Below are 18,718 nucleotides of genomic sequence, written 5' to 3'. Positions count from 1 at the left end.
TAGTAGTAAAATATAAATATAAGCTTGAATATTTGACGAATTTGCATGATAACAGCCTAACATATTTTGTGTTGTTTAAATGGAACAGTGCAATCAAATCTGTACAGGTGATGTGCATGACACAGACATTTTAAAAAATCCAATAGAAAACGTTGAATTTTTAAAATTGCATATTTATATTTTGTTATTAGGTTTTATCTATTATAGGACATTGACCTTGAGTCCAGTTATAGAGCCCACTTCCATAACTGTTCAGAAATATAACTCAGATTCTCACAGCTTAAATATCCAAAAAAATAAAAATCACTAAGGGGCCTTCAAAAGCAAAACTGGCATTTTTAACCTAGAGCTCAGAAATAAAGCAAAATCCAGTTTAAAATGATGCTGTTCATGCACAAAATATGTACACAAAAACTATACAACGCAACGGGGAAAATTAAGAAATAATCGTATGCAAATTATTATTCATCAAAATCAAAACACTAGCACAAGTAAATAATAATAATAATAATGGATTTCAAAATTCAATCTAGGTTGAATCATATAAATACACAAAAGGACAGAATCAGTCAATATGTGCAATGGAAGTAAACAGGCGTCGACAGGATGAAAATAAACGTGGAAATCTTAAACACTCATTTGTAATCAACAGGTCTAAAAGACTCAGTTACATTGAAAAGTTACCAAAATGAAAGACGAAAATAAAAAAACAGGAAGAAGAAGAAATAACATTGAGCCTTAGCTCTCGATTTAGTCCCCCCCGTGCCGTGAAATATTCCACAGTTTCTCCTGACAACATTCACAGAAAAATAATAATAATAATAATCAAGCCTGAAAAAATGAAACGAACGATTGAAGCTACCTGTTGCTTCGTCCAGTGATGTCTGTGGCACTCACTCCCACGCCAACACACACAGATGACATTTTATCAACATGGCTATTAAACTGAGAATATGTGAAAGCTACACACTGTGAAAACGACGTCTTGCTCCATGGATTCCGCTTCCCAGTGGCTCTTTTCTTCAAACTGTTCACATGTTCTCCAGCATAAACAGTGTTTCTGTTCCGTTCTGTGTCTTCGCTCTCGATAATGTCTCGGCGTGCTCGGCTTCGTTCAGCACCATGTGCTGCGAACAGCTCCAGTTTTCATTCTGCAGGAGCTTCTTAAAGGCGAGGTCCATTCCACCGACAGGTGGCCCGTCAATTTCACGAACGCCGATGACGTCATCGCGATTGGAACGAGGACAAAACCGAGCGCCCATTACGTCACCGTAATTTGGATTATAAAATAAAGAAAATAACAAATATTTATATTATATGACATGCATTATACACATACACACAAATAGACAAATAAAATGTATGTAGTAAAGCAAAAGCTAAAATATAAGATTATATGTTATGATCCCTAAATACCAATGCTTCCATTTGTTATTTCATAGTTTTCACGACTACACTATTACTCTAAACTTTAAAACAGTTGTGTATATAATATATAAGCTAGTTAAAGTTAAATAATCATTTGCATTATTTCAACATTATTTAGCCTATTTCATATAAAAATAATAATATAAGGTACAACGGGGCTAAAGGCACACCGGGATAAAAGGTGCATTTGACTAAATTCTTCTCTTTGAAATAATTTTCTTAACAACCGCTTCTGACGATGAATGTGGAAATTTAATCCTTAACACGATCAGCAACGCAAAGTTATTTCTCCTCTAAATTTATCTAATAAATGGATTTCTCGGCGGCGTCATCACTGCTTGCGCACGCAGCCAAAGGGCAAAAGACCCGCGGTCTTCGTACCGGAGTAAAGGGTTTCTGATGGCAGATACATTTTGATAGACGTAGCCTACCCTGCCATGCATTTGTAAGGATGTAACCTTATGGACATACACCCAGGCATCATAAGGCTTGGCTTTAATGCCTTGCCTTTGACTAGGGAGCACATCTGACCTCAACTCGCAAATATCCGGTGCAGCATCAAAGTATTTGACGAGCTGCACATGACCACATAGCACGTAGCTGCTAGTTGTATGCATCAAGGGATTTGTACGCTCTAATCATTTCTCTTGTACACACACTTGGTGTCTGAATTAGACAATTAGGCCTGTATATATATATATATATATATATATATATATATATATATATATATATATATATATATATACAGGCCATACAATTGCTGGTCACTTGTGATCCACAATCCAAAGATCGTCAGGTATTGCGTAGGGATCCGGCAAGATCTCACCGTTGCTGAGAGTAAGTTTTTTTTAATATAATCGCCACGGTCGGAGGTCCTAAGGCTTCCCACATAATCCATCGTCAAATCTTTGATTTAAAGTAAACGTTATATGTGTGCAGTCATGTTGCAGGTCGTAAAGTAACGTAAACAAGGTTAACTTAGCTATATAAAAGCAATTTCGGGCTCTATGGCTATTACATTACTAACTTAGTCTAACATGATAATTCATACATGCATCACAGTATGTCCGGATTTTGATTCGTAAACAGTTGGACGTTTTACATAATGTTATATTAATATGAAACACAAACAAACAGATCCAACTCTGAAATTGCAGTTTATTATGGAGTCAACAATAAATTACAAACAATGCGTTTTTTTAATGTTAGATTCATGTAGCAAATAGAATCAATAAAATTATAGACTATATTTTGAGACAAAGGTCTTGTTGACTCTTTCCACACCAGCATTTTTTTTAAAAGTTACCAGTCAGCGCCAGCATTTTTTATTATTTTAAAGCTGCAGTCCGTAGTTTTTCCTCTTTGTGGCCATCTCTGTTCAAAATCTGCAATTGCAGTTATTTGCGGAATTATCAACTTTACGTGTGAGAAAAGGCTATAAATCTCCACACTTCCAGCATCCTCACACGCAACATATCCTACTTGCCTAGACATCTTTATGTGTACAGATGTGGCGTAATGACGCAAAGACATGCTCGAATTTCCCACGGAAATCCACCAATACCACTGGAATTAAAAACATTATTACAAGCTTACCGTTTTGAATCGAGCTAAGTCAAGCAGATCGTTTTGAACACTGGCTGGTTATGTACTTGCTCAAAAAATTATTTTGGATAATTTTTAACCCAAAAAAGTTACAGACTGCAGCTTTAACAAAAGTTTCATGGCCCCCAGAATATTTAGTTTTTTGATAATCTGAGCATGCAATATATCAAAAGAAACATTCAGTTTATTACTTCATGCATTCATTTTAAATCAGCACTTGAATGAGGGTAAGTTTCATTAAAAAAAAACTAATAATATAAAAAAACATTTTGACCAAAAAGCTGAAAAAATGAGTGCATCAACAGTCAACACCCCCAAAGCTTCACAGTTATGTACCTACTCCTAGGTCAACATTTCATTAGGTAAAGACAGGCAGTTTTGATTTATATGCTGTTTAATGTTCATGGTTGCGTTATTTTACATATCGTTACATAATATGCTAGCGCTTGTTTCTGCTTGTTTTCGCCCGTGTTTTGATCAGAAGATTCAGTACTCTTTCAGAAGATTTGTCATAGCCCCCCCTGCCGTATAGCAGTGAAAACACTGAAAATTCCGTCAATGGCGGGGAAAGAGTTAATGATTTTCAGTTTTGTTCAAGGTAATTAAAACAACAGTTCATGGAAGAATATCTAAATGGTATTTGGGGTAAAAAGCGCCCCTGCTGTTGGGGCTGATGGTAGGCTACTGTAGGGGCAGATACAATTTCACACATCACTGTACAGCCTACTGACATCACTCGGCAATCCTGCTGTTTTTTTTTCCAATCCCAATCCGTGTATTTTTTATAGCTCAAAAAGCTACAGCACAATAATTAACATAATAATTAATAAATTACTTTTCCATCTGCTGAAATGGCATGGTTAGATTCAGATGGCAAATATCATATATAAAGGTTTCCACCTTAGAGATAATCACCATATTTATAACAAACCATTTAAAATATATATTAATCATTTCAAATTATCAATTCAAATTGATTTGAAATTATCAATTTCAAATTGAAATAATAATTCAATGCTGCAGAAACTTTACTTACTTGAAAAAATAACTTTTTTTTTAAATGAACATATTTTAATGACAATATGTATTGAACAAAAATGAATTTTACCAAAAATAGTATAAACTGTACTAAAGTGATTGTTTTGAACAAGTATTAACATAGACATTATTAAAAACATTTAGCTATATGTTTTGTATCAATAATTTGTGCCTTTTGTCCCTTGTGTAACAGGGAAAGGCCCACCTTGCCACCTCATACATTTATAAGATTTAAACAAACAAACAAACAAACAAACAAACAAACAAACAAACAAACAAACAAACAAACAAACAAACAGTCACGGTGTGGTGCAGGCAGAAGCAGACGAGGGAGAATAAAAAGTTCCAATGCAAACTTTTACTAACAATATCATTCAAACAGGTACAGACAGGCAGAAGGTTCACATACACTTAGTAGGACGAAGATTGGACAAAGACTGACTGAATAGAAAGAAACTAATACAAACACTGATGAACACTGATTAACAGAACACAGGTGACGTAGATGATGAGGCAACAGGTGAGACAGATTAACTAATGAGGGTTACCATGGAAACAAATGAGCGGCAGGAAAACAGAACAAAGGAAGACATGTGACTAATGAAAATACAAACAAACACTGACACGTGACACAAACAAACACAAACAAACAAACAAACCAACCACTTTTCGGATTTATGTTCACACAAAACCTGTTGCTCCATCAATGTTCAATAAAAATATGTATTTTTTCTGCAATCATACACCATGGGAGTAGTGAAAAGCACATTTATTCTTAGGGGTTGCCTTTAGATGTATAATAAGAGCACTTGGTGGGCAAATTAATTGTGCCTTCTTTTAATTTTTTTTTTCAGTAACAATATCAAACATTATTAAAAACAACAAACATTATTAAGTTCTGCATCAGTATTTATAATACCATTATCATTTATCTATAGAAAAATATAAAATTTATTTATTTATATATAAACCCTTTTTTACAAACCCTTGGACTTAAGCACTATAAAGATTGTGTATGAAAACCCTTATCTAAAATGAATAATACATATACATATATTTCTGAATATCTTGTGCTATTTGTGTGCCACAAAGTGAATATTTAACATAGTCGAACTGTGTGCAAAAACACTTACCAACAAATTACTTCTCTGAGTTCAAAGGATTTTAGCTGTTTGCTCAGTCTACCTAATTAAAATGAGCTAAAGCAACACATTTTTTTTACTTGGTTGTCTTTTGCACTCAATTTTATTACGTCAAAAGGAATTAAATTTGTAAAATGTTAAATTAACTTTCTTTGTTGCATTTACTGAAACCGAGCAGTGGATTTCTAATTCCCAGCATGCTTTGCATAGGGCTGGATTAGGAGAGTACATTTTGAAATGTAGTGCTATTAATGTATTTTTTAGTAAAGGGAAATACCTGTTAATGTTTAATGTCCAGTTATGTTTGACATTTAAAAGAGTTTCTGTTATGTGGATTTTTGTGGTTACCATTGTTCTGAAGAGTAGAGCTTGTGTAGACTATGAGTGGCTACAGAAAAATACAAAGATGCTATACCTATGATCCATACCTGTACTAATTCCAGTGAGAAGTATTTTTTTTATTTATTAATTACATTTACTTTTTAATGCACAATCTCGCCACACAAAAAAACAAACTAAAAAAACTTTGTTTAAATATTTTAAAAGCCAAATATAACATGAAACACTAACAACTCATTGAACACAGAAAATTACTGTGCATAGGGTAATAGGGTGCATAGGGTAATTTTTTTGCATACTGCCCTATGCAAAAAAACTCTGCATAGGGCACCAATTTGACCAGTGACAGAACTGGTTGGATTAACAAGAGTGAATTGTACAGGCAACGCTCACAGAATCCATCAAATTAAATTGGTGTGATCTCACTGAATTAAGGTGAATTTTACACATCAGTACTTCTACCCTAGTTTAGGTTCAAATAAATCTATTCAACTGTCTGGAAATGTGTTTTTATTAAGTTAGACCAACAAGCTATTTTTAACTGCAATTGAGCAATCAGGTTTGTATTATTCCTTGTTAATTTTTAATTCTGTAAAGCATTTCAAGAGGTAAGTTTGGTCAAGTATTCTAAGCAGGACCACTTCCATTATAATCCACTAATTACCTTTATGCCCCCAAAGGTTTTTCACTTATATTCCCATTAATTTAATCACACGGAGAAGTTTCTTTTTAAAAAGGGTATATAAATGGAATGATGCAGTATTTGTCAAAGCAATCAAAAGAACAAGTTATAATAAGCTAACGCTAACTTTTTGCCGCACCAGCCAATGGCTGGTGACTTGAGAAAATGTACAATCAATATTTTTAATCAGCCATGAAACTATTTGTAATAATTAATCCATATTAAAGATACAAATGTTATTAGTCAAGAGCAATGAGTGGTTGTTCTTTGTCTTTTGTTGTTTGATAAACACTAAAACACAGACAGCAACATGACTATTTAAGAAGCAGTCCCTTTAAGAGCTAATGGACGGATCCAATGAACATACTGTCACATATATTCGTTTTATTTCTCAACTGTTTATGTCTGTTCAAGTGCAAGAACAAGAATACGTCAAAGAGAGCTCAATTCAGTATTTGCGCACTGTCAGAGACGCGCATTTCGGGGCGATCGACGAATTGAATTCTCTTTCGCGTCTTTTTGAGCTTGAATATTTAAATTGGCAAGGTTCAAACTTTCGTGACCATGCAACTGCCCACATTCACGTTTGTTCACGTTAATGTTCTTACAATTTTACAATGTTAGAATTAATTAAAATGTTACCGGTCAACTGGTGATTGACACCGTTTCATATATACACCGATTTCTACTCACATTTGGCAAGAGTTAATTTTAGGCCCTCAACTGAAGTATACATGGCCAAGCCAGAAGGCTGTTTTGGTGGCTTAAATGTCTGTTTGACAATGTTTCCAACATTCACCATTTTTGAATACAACACTGACATTTAGGTCACAGTAACACCAAAAAAGAGAAAATGGAAAGCTTATTTGAAATGATTGCTGGTTTGATGTGAAAAAAATGAAAATATTTTAAATTGGAAAATATAAGGTAACTCAGGTTTACTCAAAAGCTTTCGGTACCAGCTCATTGTGTTACACCATACACATATAGTCCTGTTAACAAAATTTAACATAGAGCACAAGGGCAGTCAGCCACTTGCATCGGGGCTCCCCCTCCCCTTCCTGTTTCCCCTTTTGTTTGGTTCCTAGAGGTAACCATAGCAACCAGCATCATAAAGCAACCAGTACTTTCAAAAATGTTTGCAAGTGACTGTCAGGATAGTCTACAAATATAAACATAGATGTGTCTTGTGCCACATGTAGGGAAAAGGAATAAAAAAAATGACATTAACATTTGTCATAGCAATATGGCACCAGAGCCCTTAGTGGCTTGTGCTGCACAATTAGGTATTAAAAAAAGGGATTGTGTGCATTAATTGTATGTAAACACACATATGAAGAGGGGACTACAAGTGCTGTCACTGTGAGTCTGCTTGGAGTAGATCAAGCGATGCAACAATTCATGCAGTCTAGTCATGTTCCTAAGCAACAGAGACCTGTCATTTTGATGGCTAATCATCCAAGCAATCCCTCGTTGGACATTTTAGACAAACCAAATGCTGCATGAGGAGAGTTTGTTTTGCTGCTGCCAATTTACTGAACTGATGTGTGCTGGATTCTGACGGTCATTTACTCGCATGGGTCTTTTGCATGGGTATAGGGACTTCTAACTTGTCATCCTTTACCAAAACTTAAAGGTATTTGAAACCGAGAATCATAAAACGAAAAAAGTAAAAAAATGAACCATGAGAAAATTCTTTGTGTATATTTAGGCCTCTTCATAGTTCCCTATCTGTCAGTCACTACAACGTTATGTTGACGGAAAAATGGGGTCTCACTTGGGAGCCCCAATCACCTCTAAGTTTAAAAAAAATGGCCACTACCCTGTACATACGGGTAAATAAGATGGTGGCATGCAGCCAGTCATTCAGATTTTTGCTTCGGAGCCAAGTGGTTGCATACATCAATCACACTTTCCAGTTGCCTCGTACAGAGCATTTCCATTCATAAAAGAGCCTAGCTAGCTCTTCTCTGCCTGTCCCTCTGGCTTATTCGTACAATCAGACTCGGCTATGTGATTCAGTCCACCAGGCGCAGGTTCAGAGGCATCTTGTTTACCTCGGAGACAGGCAAAGTCCTGCCCTGTCCTGCGTGCGGAGATTGCGGTCTTGCTGCCAAGGACGCAATAGAGCCTGTCTCTCCAGCTGAGATGAAAACAGGGTTTTACATCGTAAAATATTGTATATCACTGTACCCAAGAAAGGCGGTGGGTTAAGGCCAGTCTTGGATCTACGAGTTATGAACCGGGCCTTTTACAAGCTCCAGTTCAAGATTCTGACGCAGAAAAGCATTCTCACATGCGTTCGCCCCTTAAGATTGGTTTTCAGCTATCGACCTGAATGACATGTACTTCCATGTTTCGATTTTACCGTGACACAGACCATTTCTTCGGTTTGCTTTCGAGGGTCAGGCTTACCAGTAGAAGGTCCTTCCCTTTGGGCTGTCCCTGTCTCCCTGTGTCTTTACCAAAGTAGCGGATGCTGTCCTCGCCTCGCTAAGGGAATGGGGATTTGCATTCTGAACTATCTTGACGACTGGTTTATTCTAGCTTACTCTCGAGATCTTTAGTGCGAACACAGGGACCTAGTGCTCAGGCACCTCAGTCATCTGGGGCTTCGGGTCAGCAGAGCATCTCTTTTCTCGAGTTGGACTCGGTCAATATGACAGCATGACACCATGACACCGGTGCTGAACTGCCTGAATGAATTTAGGGGGAAGACAGGAAGACATGCCTCCAGAACGGTCTGGGATGCTGTATGCAATGGACACGCAGCTTTGGGCTACTGGATGGGACCTTGACTACAGTGGCATACCAATTTCCTAGGCAGTTCCTGGCAGTGCTACTCACTTCTACAGGAAGCAGACAGACTGGCTAAACCGACCATCAGCTAGCTGTCTCACATCACTGAGGTCAGATAAATCCCATCACATATAGAGACTCTTTTACCTAGATATCATCCTATAGAGACTGTGTCTGTTCCCCAAATTACTCCCAAATTCATTTAAGGGTAAAAATTTAATCGATGTCCAACAAATAAAAATAGATATAATACAGATGAACAAATGATAAAGCTCGGGTTGCTGAATATTCTATTATTTACTTCAAAAGCACTTGTTAATGATATTATTACAGATTATAACCTAGACATGTTGTGTCTGACAGAAACCTGGCTAAAACCAGACGATTACATTACTTTAAATGAGTCCACCCCCCAAGATCACTGTTATAAAAACGAGCCAAGTCTGAAAGGCAAAGGGGGAAGTGTTGCTTTAATCTATTGTAATATCTTCAGAATTACTGAGAAGTCTAGTTTCAAATATAATTCTTTTGAAGTGTTGGTGCTTAATGTAACATTATCTAGTTGTCACGGATGGAACAGGAGTCAGACAGGTTGTAAGTGTAATACGTTTATTTACAGTTGTAGCAGAAACAGACGGAGATATGGTGAGTGTTCAAACAGATGATAATCAGATGGTAACTTAGCTGAAGTATAACAAGAGTCTCTATTGCAGATGCAGATGGGAGATCAAATGGATAGATGGAAACGGATGGCTGAAGACGGAAGATGATGTCCACGGGCAAGGGGTCGAAGCAAGTCCGAAGGGTAGCAGGTGAGTAGCAGGTGAGTAGCAGGTGAGTAGCAGGTGAGTAGCAGGTGAGTAGCAGGTGAGTAGCAGGTGAGTAGCAGGTGAGTAGCAGGTGAGTAGCAGGTGAGTAGCAGGTGAGTAGCAGGTGAGTAGCATAGGTGAGTCTGTGTGTCATGTAGCGACGAGACCAGACAATGAGTGAGTGCAAGGGAGCTGAATATAAAGGGAGGTGGAATGATGAGGTGCAGGTGATGGTGATCAGTACTCCGGTGATAATGAACGAGGGGGAGGAGTGAGTGAATGAGTGGGAGGAGTGGATGGAGCTGGTGGAATCCTGACACTTGTGTAAATGATAAATCGCGCTTGACATTTGTTCTAGCTACTGTGTACAGGCCACCAGGGCACAATACAGACTTTATCAAAGAATTTACTGATTTATAATCGGAGTTAGTACTGGCTGCAGATAAAGTCCTAATTGTTGTTGATTTTAATATACATATACATAACGAAAAATATGCATTGGGATTGGCATTTAGAGACATTCTGAACTCTATTGGAGTTAGACAACACGTGTCAGGACCCACTCATTGTCATAATCATACTTTAGATCTAATATGGTCACATGGAATCAATGCTGATGCCGTTGAAATTCTGCAGCAGAGCGATGACATCTCAGATCATTATCTAGTCTTGTGTATACTCCATTTAGCCAAGGTTGCAAAGCCGAACTATCTAGAACATTAACTATCACTTCTGCCACTAAAGATTGCTTTATTTACTCAGCATAAACCTTAATGAGTGGATGCGTGCCACCATCTTATATACCCATATGCACGAGGGAGTGACTTGGCATATAAATTCCACACGCCAATTCCATTGGGTGTTTTTGTAAAACTCAGAGGTGATTGCGGCTCCCAAGTGAGACCCCATTTGCCAGTCGACATAACGTCTCTGCTCCCTCCATCAGGGAATGAGAGTTACATCAGAAACCAAGAAGATACTCTTAAAACTTTTAAAACACTACTAAATTTGACAAAATTAAGCCAACAATGTTATTTTAAATAATATATACAGTATATATATTTTTAAAGTAGATGTTTATGGTTATAAAATAGGATATCTAAAATAGGATACTTTTTTCCCTAATGTTTGATTTTGAGGTGAAATACTATATTCCCCAGACATTTTTTTTACAGTTTTTTTTGTGAAATAGCCTATGTAGCCAGTTGAAACATGGTGGCAGAATTTCTAAAAGAATGGCAGCTGACCTTAGACTAAATGACTAAACAATAAAAGCAAGAATGATACATACAGTGCTGTACAAAATTGCACAATGCACATGTCAACTGAAAGGCTGTAGGCCCATTGTTTTGTATAAAGTATATAGTGCTTTTAAAATGGCTATAGTTCTGCAAAATTACGCTCTAGTTAAGGAGCAGAATTAGGGGTTTGGGAAATATAGGCGCATAGGAGGTCTACCTGAAAGGTTAGCTGGGTAGCTTGTCACATGGAGTTGTTAAGAAGACTGACAGCTTGTGGGAAGTCTGTTAAATGAGGAGACAGTGTTCACAACAGGGTTACAGAATGTGTAAGTGCTCAAAAGATTCGGATAAATAGTTCCAGATACAATATGTATGTATGTGGCCGTGACGTTAGCAGGCTCTGGCGTAGAGGCCATGAACTGATCTGACTCTGGCGAGGTGGGTTCTGCTGAATTGCTTAGTTTCTCATCTGTATTTCCCATGGTGAATGTGGTAACATTATCAACAGGGCATGTTCAATATATTGGGCCAAAGAAAATTTTTTTTTTTTTCCCTTGGCACCCAAGAACAATGGGGATCATTGAGACCCACTCTAAAAATGTCCTTGAAGGCAACATCATTAAACCTGGTGACAGTCCACAGTACTTTTCTACATAATCCTCAATGGTGCGATCACCTTGATGAGGCGGAGGAGGGTAACTGCTGGGTTCATTGTTGTGGTCGTCTATGCTGACAATGAAGCAGACTAAGACGACGGTGAAGAGAACCCAAGTGCAGTTTATTTACAGTGTTCACCGATACAAAAACATGAAACATACTTTATAAACAAAATCCAAAACATGACACGAACCATAAAAAACAAAACAAGACTATGAATAGACCTGGCGTGTGGAAACACCGCAGTGTACTTCAATAAATTACAACTAGACAAGGCAAACATGAGGGCTTAAATACATGATACAGAGGGGCACATGACTATCACAACCAATGAACAAACAAAACTAATGAAACAAGAACCAATCAGAAAATGACACATTAGACAAGGGAAGCACATGACATGATAACACGAGGGCAAGGGAAACACATGACAAAACCAGGGGCCTGTTTCAAAAAGGAGGTTCAACCAACTCTGAGTTAAAACTTGAACTTTGAGTTGACTTACCCTGAGATGGGAAACTGAGTTTTTGGTTTCAGAACAGCTGAATTGAGCTAGTTCAATCAACTCTGAGTAGGTTGACTCTGAGTTAAGCACGTGCACCACAACTATGAAAAGCCATGATCAATGGAGCTCAGAAATTACGATTCACCATGGCAACAGCACCCGACAAAAATACGTCCACATACTTCCGAGTCAATACACAAGTATAATTCTAATTCACTGTTATATTATCAGGTGAAAACTGACAGAAAGGTAAGTTATTGAACTAATACTCATTTTCATATTATCCCACAGGCAAAAAAAAAACAAAAAACAAGGTAGCAACTAAAAATGAACAATAAATGCATAATTCAATGTTACATCTTTAATCATAAAAGGTTCATGGCTGTAGGCTACATGACTTTACAAACATTTGACATATTAAATAAATATAATTCAGTGTCTATTTCAATGTGCAGCAACTGTTTCCACATAGTATAATGCTCTTTTCACATAATTAAATCTCTAATCCAACCTGTTACATTTTTTTAATTAGGCTAATGAAATTAACATTTGACTTCTACTGGGCCAACAGCAAAAAGGCATAGGCTGGACCTGCACCATCACTGATAGATGAAGAGGAGATACACAATATAGGAAGAATATTAAAATCAAACAGGAAAAATAATAACTGTTGCTTTTGTATTTGTAGGAAATAAAGATGACCAAATAAATTGTGAATAATTTGTGTGTATTCAACAGCTGGGGTGGTGGTTACGGCATATATCTCAGACTATCCTTCCATTCCATACAGTAATCTGTTTCATTTTCGGAAGGTGCGATGATGGGAATATGCATGTCATCAATGCATCCAACCACATTGGAAATCCTAAAGGAAAATCTAATTATTAGGTTACTTTCAGAGGTCACAGCAAGATGTTATCAAATGAACGTCATTTATTAGATTAGCCTCATTTAAACCAATTTCTCCACTACTGTCCTGCAATCCTGTGAAACTTCTCTTTGAAGGATCTCATGAGTTTGTGTCCAGGAAACAACACAACAACTCTCAGAAAGAGCGTGAGAGCGAGGCACATTTTCCTTCCCGCTCTGATACAGCAGCTTTACTAATGTGCGCTCTCCGATGTTATATAGAAAAATGTGCAATGAATGAATGTACTGCACTGCAAAAAATGCTTTTCTCATAGCATTTTTGTCTTGTTGTTTCCAGTCAAAATATCTAAAGTTTATTAAATCAAAATGCATTTACTAAAAGAAAAACTCTGGGTTTACATATAAAACTGCTCCCGACCAGGTTAGGTTCACAGAATAAGTTACTAGTACCATAGTTACCACTCTTTCAGAAACGGGCTTGACTAACTCTGCTTTCTCGGATTTGACATACCTCCCATTCTGAAACGGAAAACCCAGAGTTTGCCTCATTTCTGTGTAAACATACTCAGAGTTTTCACTTAACCTCCTTTCTGAAACAGGCCCCAGGAACCTTGACCAAAAATAAACAAAATAAAAGGAATGAAAACATAAACTTGAAACAAAACCACAAGACAGACATGACATTATTAATCCAGAGATGTCCTTTTATATAAATAAATAAATAAATAAATAAATCAAAATACAATGAATTAAATAAAATAGATGAAATAGGTGCTAAAACATTTTTAAACCATTAGGATTTTTTTTGTGTTGATATTTCTGAAACTCCTTACAGATACTCCTATATGCCTTTGAAAATACTAATACATGGCTCTACATTAAGACAGAGATGGGTTTTTTTTGTAGAAACAAGGATGGAAAAAAAGAGCCCATTAATGAAATGCTTCAACAATTAGCGCTTGTCTCAGGGTTTTACATATGCTTCATAATATCGCCTACAAAATATCTTAGCCTCTGTTGTTGTGTGTCTAATAATGCTTTGTGCTGCCGTATACGTTCAATACTGTAAACCCCAGCGGCTCCACTATCTTCCCCTGCTCTTCGCCTTTAGAACAAAGGTGCTATTCAATGCAGCAGGACAGGTAAGAGCACCCAAATGGAGCTCAAGTGGGCACTAGGCTTCTTGACTAAATACCCAATGAGCATTCTAATCTTCCATTCTCTGCCTCCTATTCCATTTTGATAATGTACCATCGCCAGCAGCTGCTAAAAGCCTGAGCGAGGAGAGGGAGGGGTATTACAGGACATTTTTGGATGAAAACAAAACGAGAAAGAGGTCGTCTTTAAGACGCTTCTGTGGAGCCAATGCAGGCATATTACACTTCAAGATTTCCTAAAGGGCAGCACATTCAGCTCCTGTGGTCCAAAAATGGCAGAAAGTCGGAAAAATATTCAGCAATGCATATTACGGTTCTTCCAATGTCGTTGTCTTCTTTTTTACTTTTCAGCCCCCCCCCTCCCTCCATCCCACCCCCATGTCCACAGCCTGCCATTACAGAAAATTACAACTTATATGTCTACATTCTTGGAAGTGGATAATTGGACGGAGACCATTATCAAGCACTCAAGCCATGCATGGAGCTGTATTTCCTGCTTTTAATACTCTTACTCTTTCCTGCTTTAATTTTTGGCTTTGAAGAAATATGTACACTGTAAAATAGAAAAAGATGTCAGCCAAAATGATGTCTCTATCAGCAAGAGTTCATGAGTCATGGGACTCTTTTAATTTTTTCTTCTTCTTTTTGTTTGGGTAAAACTTACTGCTAGCAAAAATCGGAAAAGAGAAGTCAAGTCATTCTTCTTACTTCAGGACTCACGGCCACATTTCACCCCAAAATCAAAAGGAGAACACTTGTTTTTTTCCAAAACGAAATCAACATAAATAAGTATAACAAATAATAGCGTAATGTATAAATACTTTTTTTCACATTACAGTAATCTCATGAGAACTGGGGGAAATCCTCTACATGTCTATGTCATGATGCAATGATCTTTATAGTTATATAAACTAGTATATTCTTTAGGATATTATGTTTAATTTTGAGGTGAAATACTATACTCCCCAAATATTTTCTTGACAGTTTTTTGTGAGATTAACCCATGTACAATAGAAACATGGTGGCACAATTTCTAAAAGAATGGCAGCTGACCTTAGACTAAACAACTAAACAATAAAAGCAAGAATGATACATACAGTGCTGTACAAAATTGCACAATGCACATGTCAACTGAAAGGCTGTAGGCCCATTGTTTTCAATAAAGTGTATAGCGCTTTTAAAATGGCAAAATTTCTGCAAAATTACACTAGTTAGGGAGCAGAATTAGGGGTTTGGGAAATATAGGCGCATAGGAGGTCTACCTTAAAGGTTAGCTGGGTAGTTTGTCACGTGGAGTTGTTGAGAAGCCTGACAGCTTGTGGGAAGTCTGTTAAATGTGGAGACAGTGTTCACAACGGGGTTACAGAATGTGTAAGTGCTCAAAAGATTTGGATAAATCGTTCCAGATACAATATGTATTTAGCTTTCCTATGATTACCTCCTTTAAATAAGTCTGCAATTAAATCAAGAATGCACATTATGATTGCAAAATCTATGCAGATATCCAGCAGTGTATGTCCCTGCAGCGTATGAAAGTGTGTGTTATAATATGTGCAAATGGATGCCTGAGTAGCTCTCATTATATGGTTCCCAGTGTTACTAGGGTCTAGGTCATGTGTGCTTACAAATCCATCTGCAATATTTATAGCCAGTTTAACCCTTGGCCTTGAAGGAACCTTAAGTGAAGGCAAAATAGCATTCAAGTAAAATATCCATTTCAAGAGAATGCCACATTATTACAAAATATTCACACGACCAGCAACCGTATTAATTGCAATATTGGGTTGTTTTTTTACAGCTGCATGGACAGATTTGTTAGTTTGCGTAAGCCCTTAGTTATGGGTAACCATTACTGAGACACATTCATATCAAAACCAGAGAAAGTGAACAAAATCCCCGGTGGAAGTTATAATTTCAGTGCAATCAATTCAGCATTTTGTCACAATAGGGAAAGGTGAGATTTGTGTGGTACTTTAATTAGGAGCAAATTGAAGTAATTGCATAATAACCCATTAAAACTTTCACCTCTCAGCGATTTCTGAGGGCATTTGTTGATTTGAGAACAATGTGGTTTCAAATGCAAACCATGGTTCAAAATAATCAAGTTTTAGGTCTTGCATGTCAAAACGGTCGAGTTGCACTTTAACGAAGACATCATTATTTGCATTGCTCACAATATTGAAATAATAATTTAAAAAAAATTTAAATCTAAATTTGAATTAAAGGATTAGTTTACCTCAAAATGAAAATGGGTCTTGTCTAGCGAAACGATAGGTCATTTTCAAAAAAAATAAAAAAGATATTTATACTTTTTAACTAGAATTTTTCGGATTGAGCTGATCTGCAACGCGCCGGGAACTACGTCATCATGTTGAAAGGTCAGGCTCGATGTCGCCGGCGCCAGTACCGCCTAGGGTGACCACCTGCTAATAAGCCCAAGGTGGGACAAGGGGTATGTTTCTGAGGGACAATGTGGGACACTGCCTGGCGCGGCGGTGCCCCCACCCCACGGACAGACTCACTGATAGTGGTTTACCCATTTCTAGCACATACCACCTTACATGGTATATTAATAATGCCCTATTCCCCTAAACATGTGTAATTGCTGATGTATGCTCATGAATAGGCCAACCAATGTGTATTTTTTTCTAAATAAAGATTCATAATATTTTGAACATTCAATGAATTGACAGATGCACTTCCACTTACGATTTACTTTAGCTATTTAATTTTATTTATTTTTCATTACAATTTATTCACCTTAAATAAATAATGATATAAAATTATAGGATTAACAGGAATAGATTGTTTTCACATGACGTCACGTCACTGCGTTGCCATAGCGATACATACAGATGGAGGGCAGGAAGTGATTTTCTATATTTAGGACTCACTATAACAAACTCAAAATGCCTATGTTTTGCGTCGTTTATGGTTGCTCAAATCGATCAAACCTCGAGGAGTTTTTATCGTGTGCCAAAATTTGTTGTTCATAAGGGGGGAAAATACAAGAAATTGACAGAAAAACATCGGAAAAATCGCGTCTAAAGTAGTACAGTACGGACTTTCCTCCATCACGTCCATTGCGTTCTTCACTTCCTGCCCTCCATCTGAATTTCGCGCGTCAACACAGTCACGTGACTGCAAACAACCTATTGTAGTTGCTCAACACCACAGGAACAGTTTAAAAAAAAATCTTAACTCACAACTCCAGAGGTTCACGGAACGAGAAGTCACTGCGCTGTCATGACAACAATGAAAAAGTTGACAACAACCTAGTCAGCAATTCAACTGATGTCACGTGGGTGTGGCAACAGTAGCGTGCTGAACTGTCAAGTAATGTTCGTTTGGGTGCCTGGGGCTCGAGGATATAGAGCGACCGACTTTTTTTTTGAGCAAGCATTGATTATGCGTGACACGGTCTCAATTTGCGGGACGCATGAATTGGGCTTCAAATGCTGTGCGCGCACGCGCTACGCGGGACGGGTGGTCACCCTAGTACCGCCCACTGTTTACAAAGCGACCGTGCGAAGCATAGACGCCCTATCGACCGCTACTGCCTATTGGCGCGGACGAGCCGTGGGGCCGCCATCTTAAACCGGTCACCCGCTCCGCTCAGTGTAATCTGTTTGGCAGGTGCAATGAGCTGTCAGCGCATTTAATTAATCATATCTCACTGAATACCGAACTGATTTTCACGCGGTTTCTTTTGCTGCAAATGTCATACACGTAGCTACGATACAGGACACATTGAATATTTTACTCACAAAATACAAACAATAGTACGGAAATGTTAAATGTTAAATCTTACTTGTGTAAAGTAATCCCCGAGTGATGGTCCGCCAATTTGAGCAGGAATATGCTGCACAGTGCTCTGGCATCTACTGCTGCTATGCAACGCAAATAGGAGTATGACCGAATTAAGATGGCGGCCACATTTCTTGCGCCACAGCGGCCAATAGGGCATCTAGTCTCTATATGATGTCTATGGTGCGAAGGAGGATATTTCAAATTGTATTGAGACATGGTTGACTAGACCACTAGACATGGTTGAAGACATCACATAAAAATGCTCCCCCCCCACCCCCCATAAGTACTGTGAAGCTACTTTGGCACGAACTGTATTAAAGCACTATAAATAAATGTGACTTTAATTGACTTAAAATCCAAGGAACACATAAAGACTTCCCGATTAACTTAGGGTATTTTCACACAACAACGATGTACGTTTGCGTATTGCGTTTTTCAAATACTGACGACATTGTCAAAATGATCCCCGTTCATACGGATCTACGAAAATGCTGTACTAATCATGCCAGGCCAGTAGTTGGCGATGTCACGTTGTAAAGAAACACTATGCGACAATAGACTGAACATGTAATTCTCATGACATCACCGTTTTCACAAATTCGTTTTGTAGTTTACACAGAGACATCTTTTTCA

Source organism: Siphateles boraxobius, unplaced genomic scaffold, assembly GCF_051911475.1.
Source record: "Siphateles boraxobius isolate OS27281-9 unplaced genomic scaffold, OSU_SipBor_1 130, whole genome shotgun sequence".
Taxonomy (NCBI): domain Eukaryota; kingdom Metazoa; phylum Chordata; class Actinopteri; order Cypriniformes; family Leuciscidae; genus Siphateles; species Siphateles boraxobius.
This window is presented reverse-complemented; position numbering follows the sequence as displayed.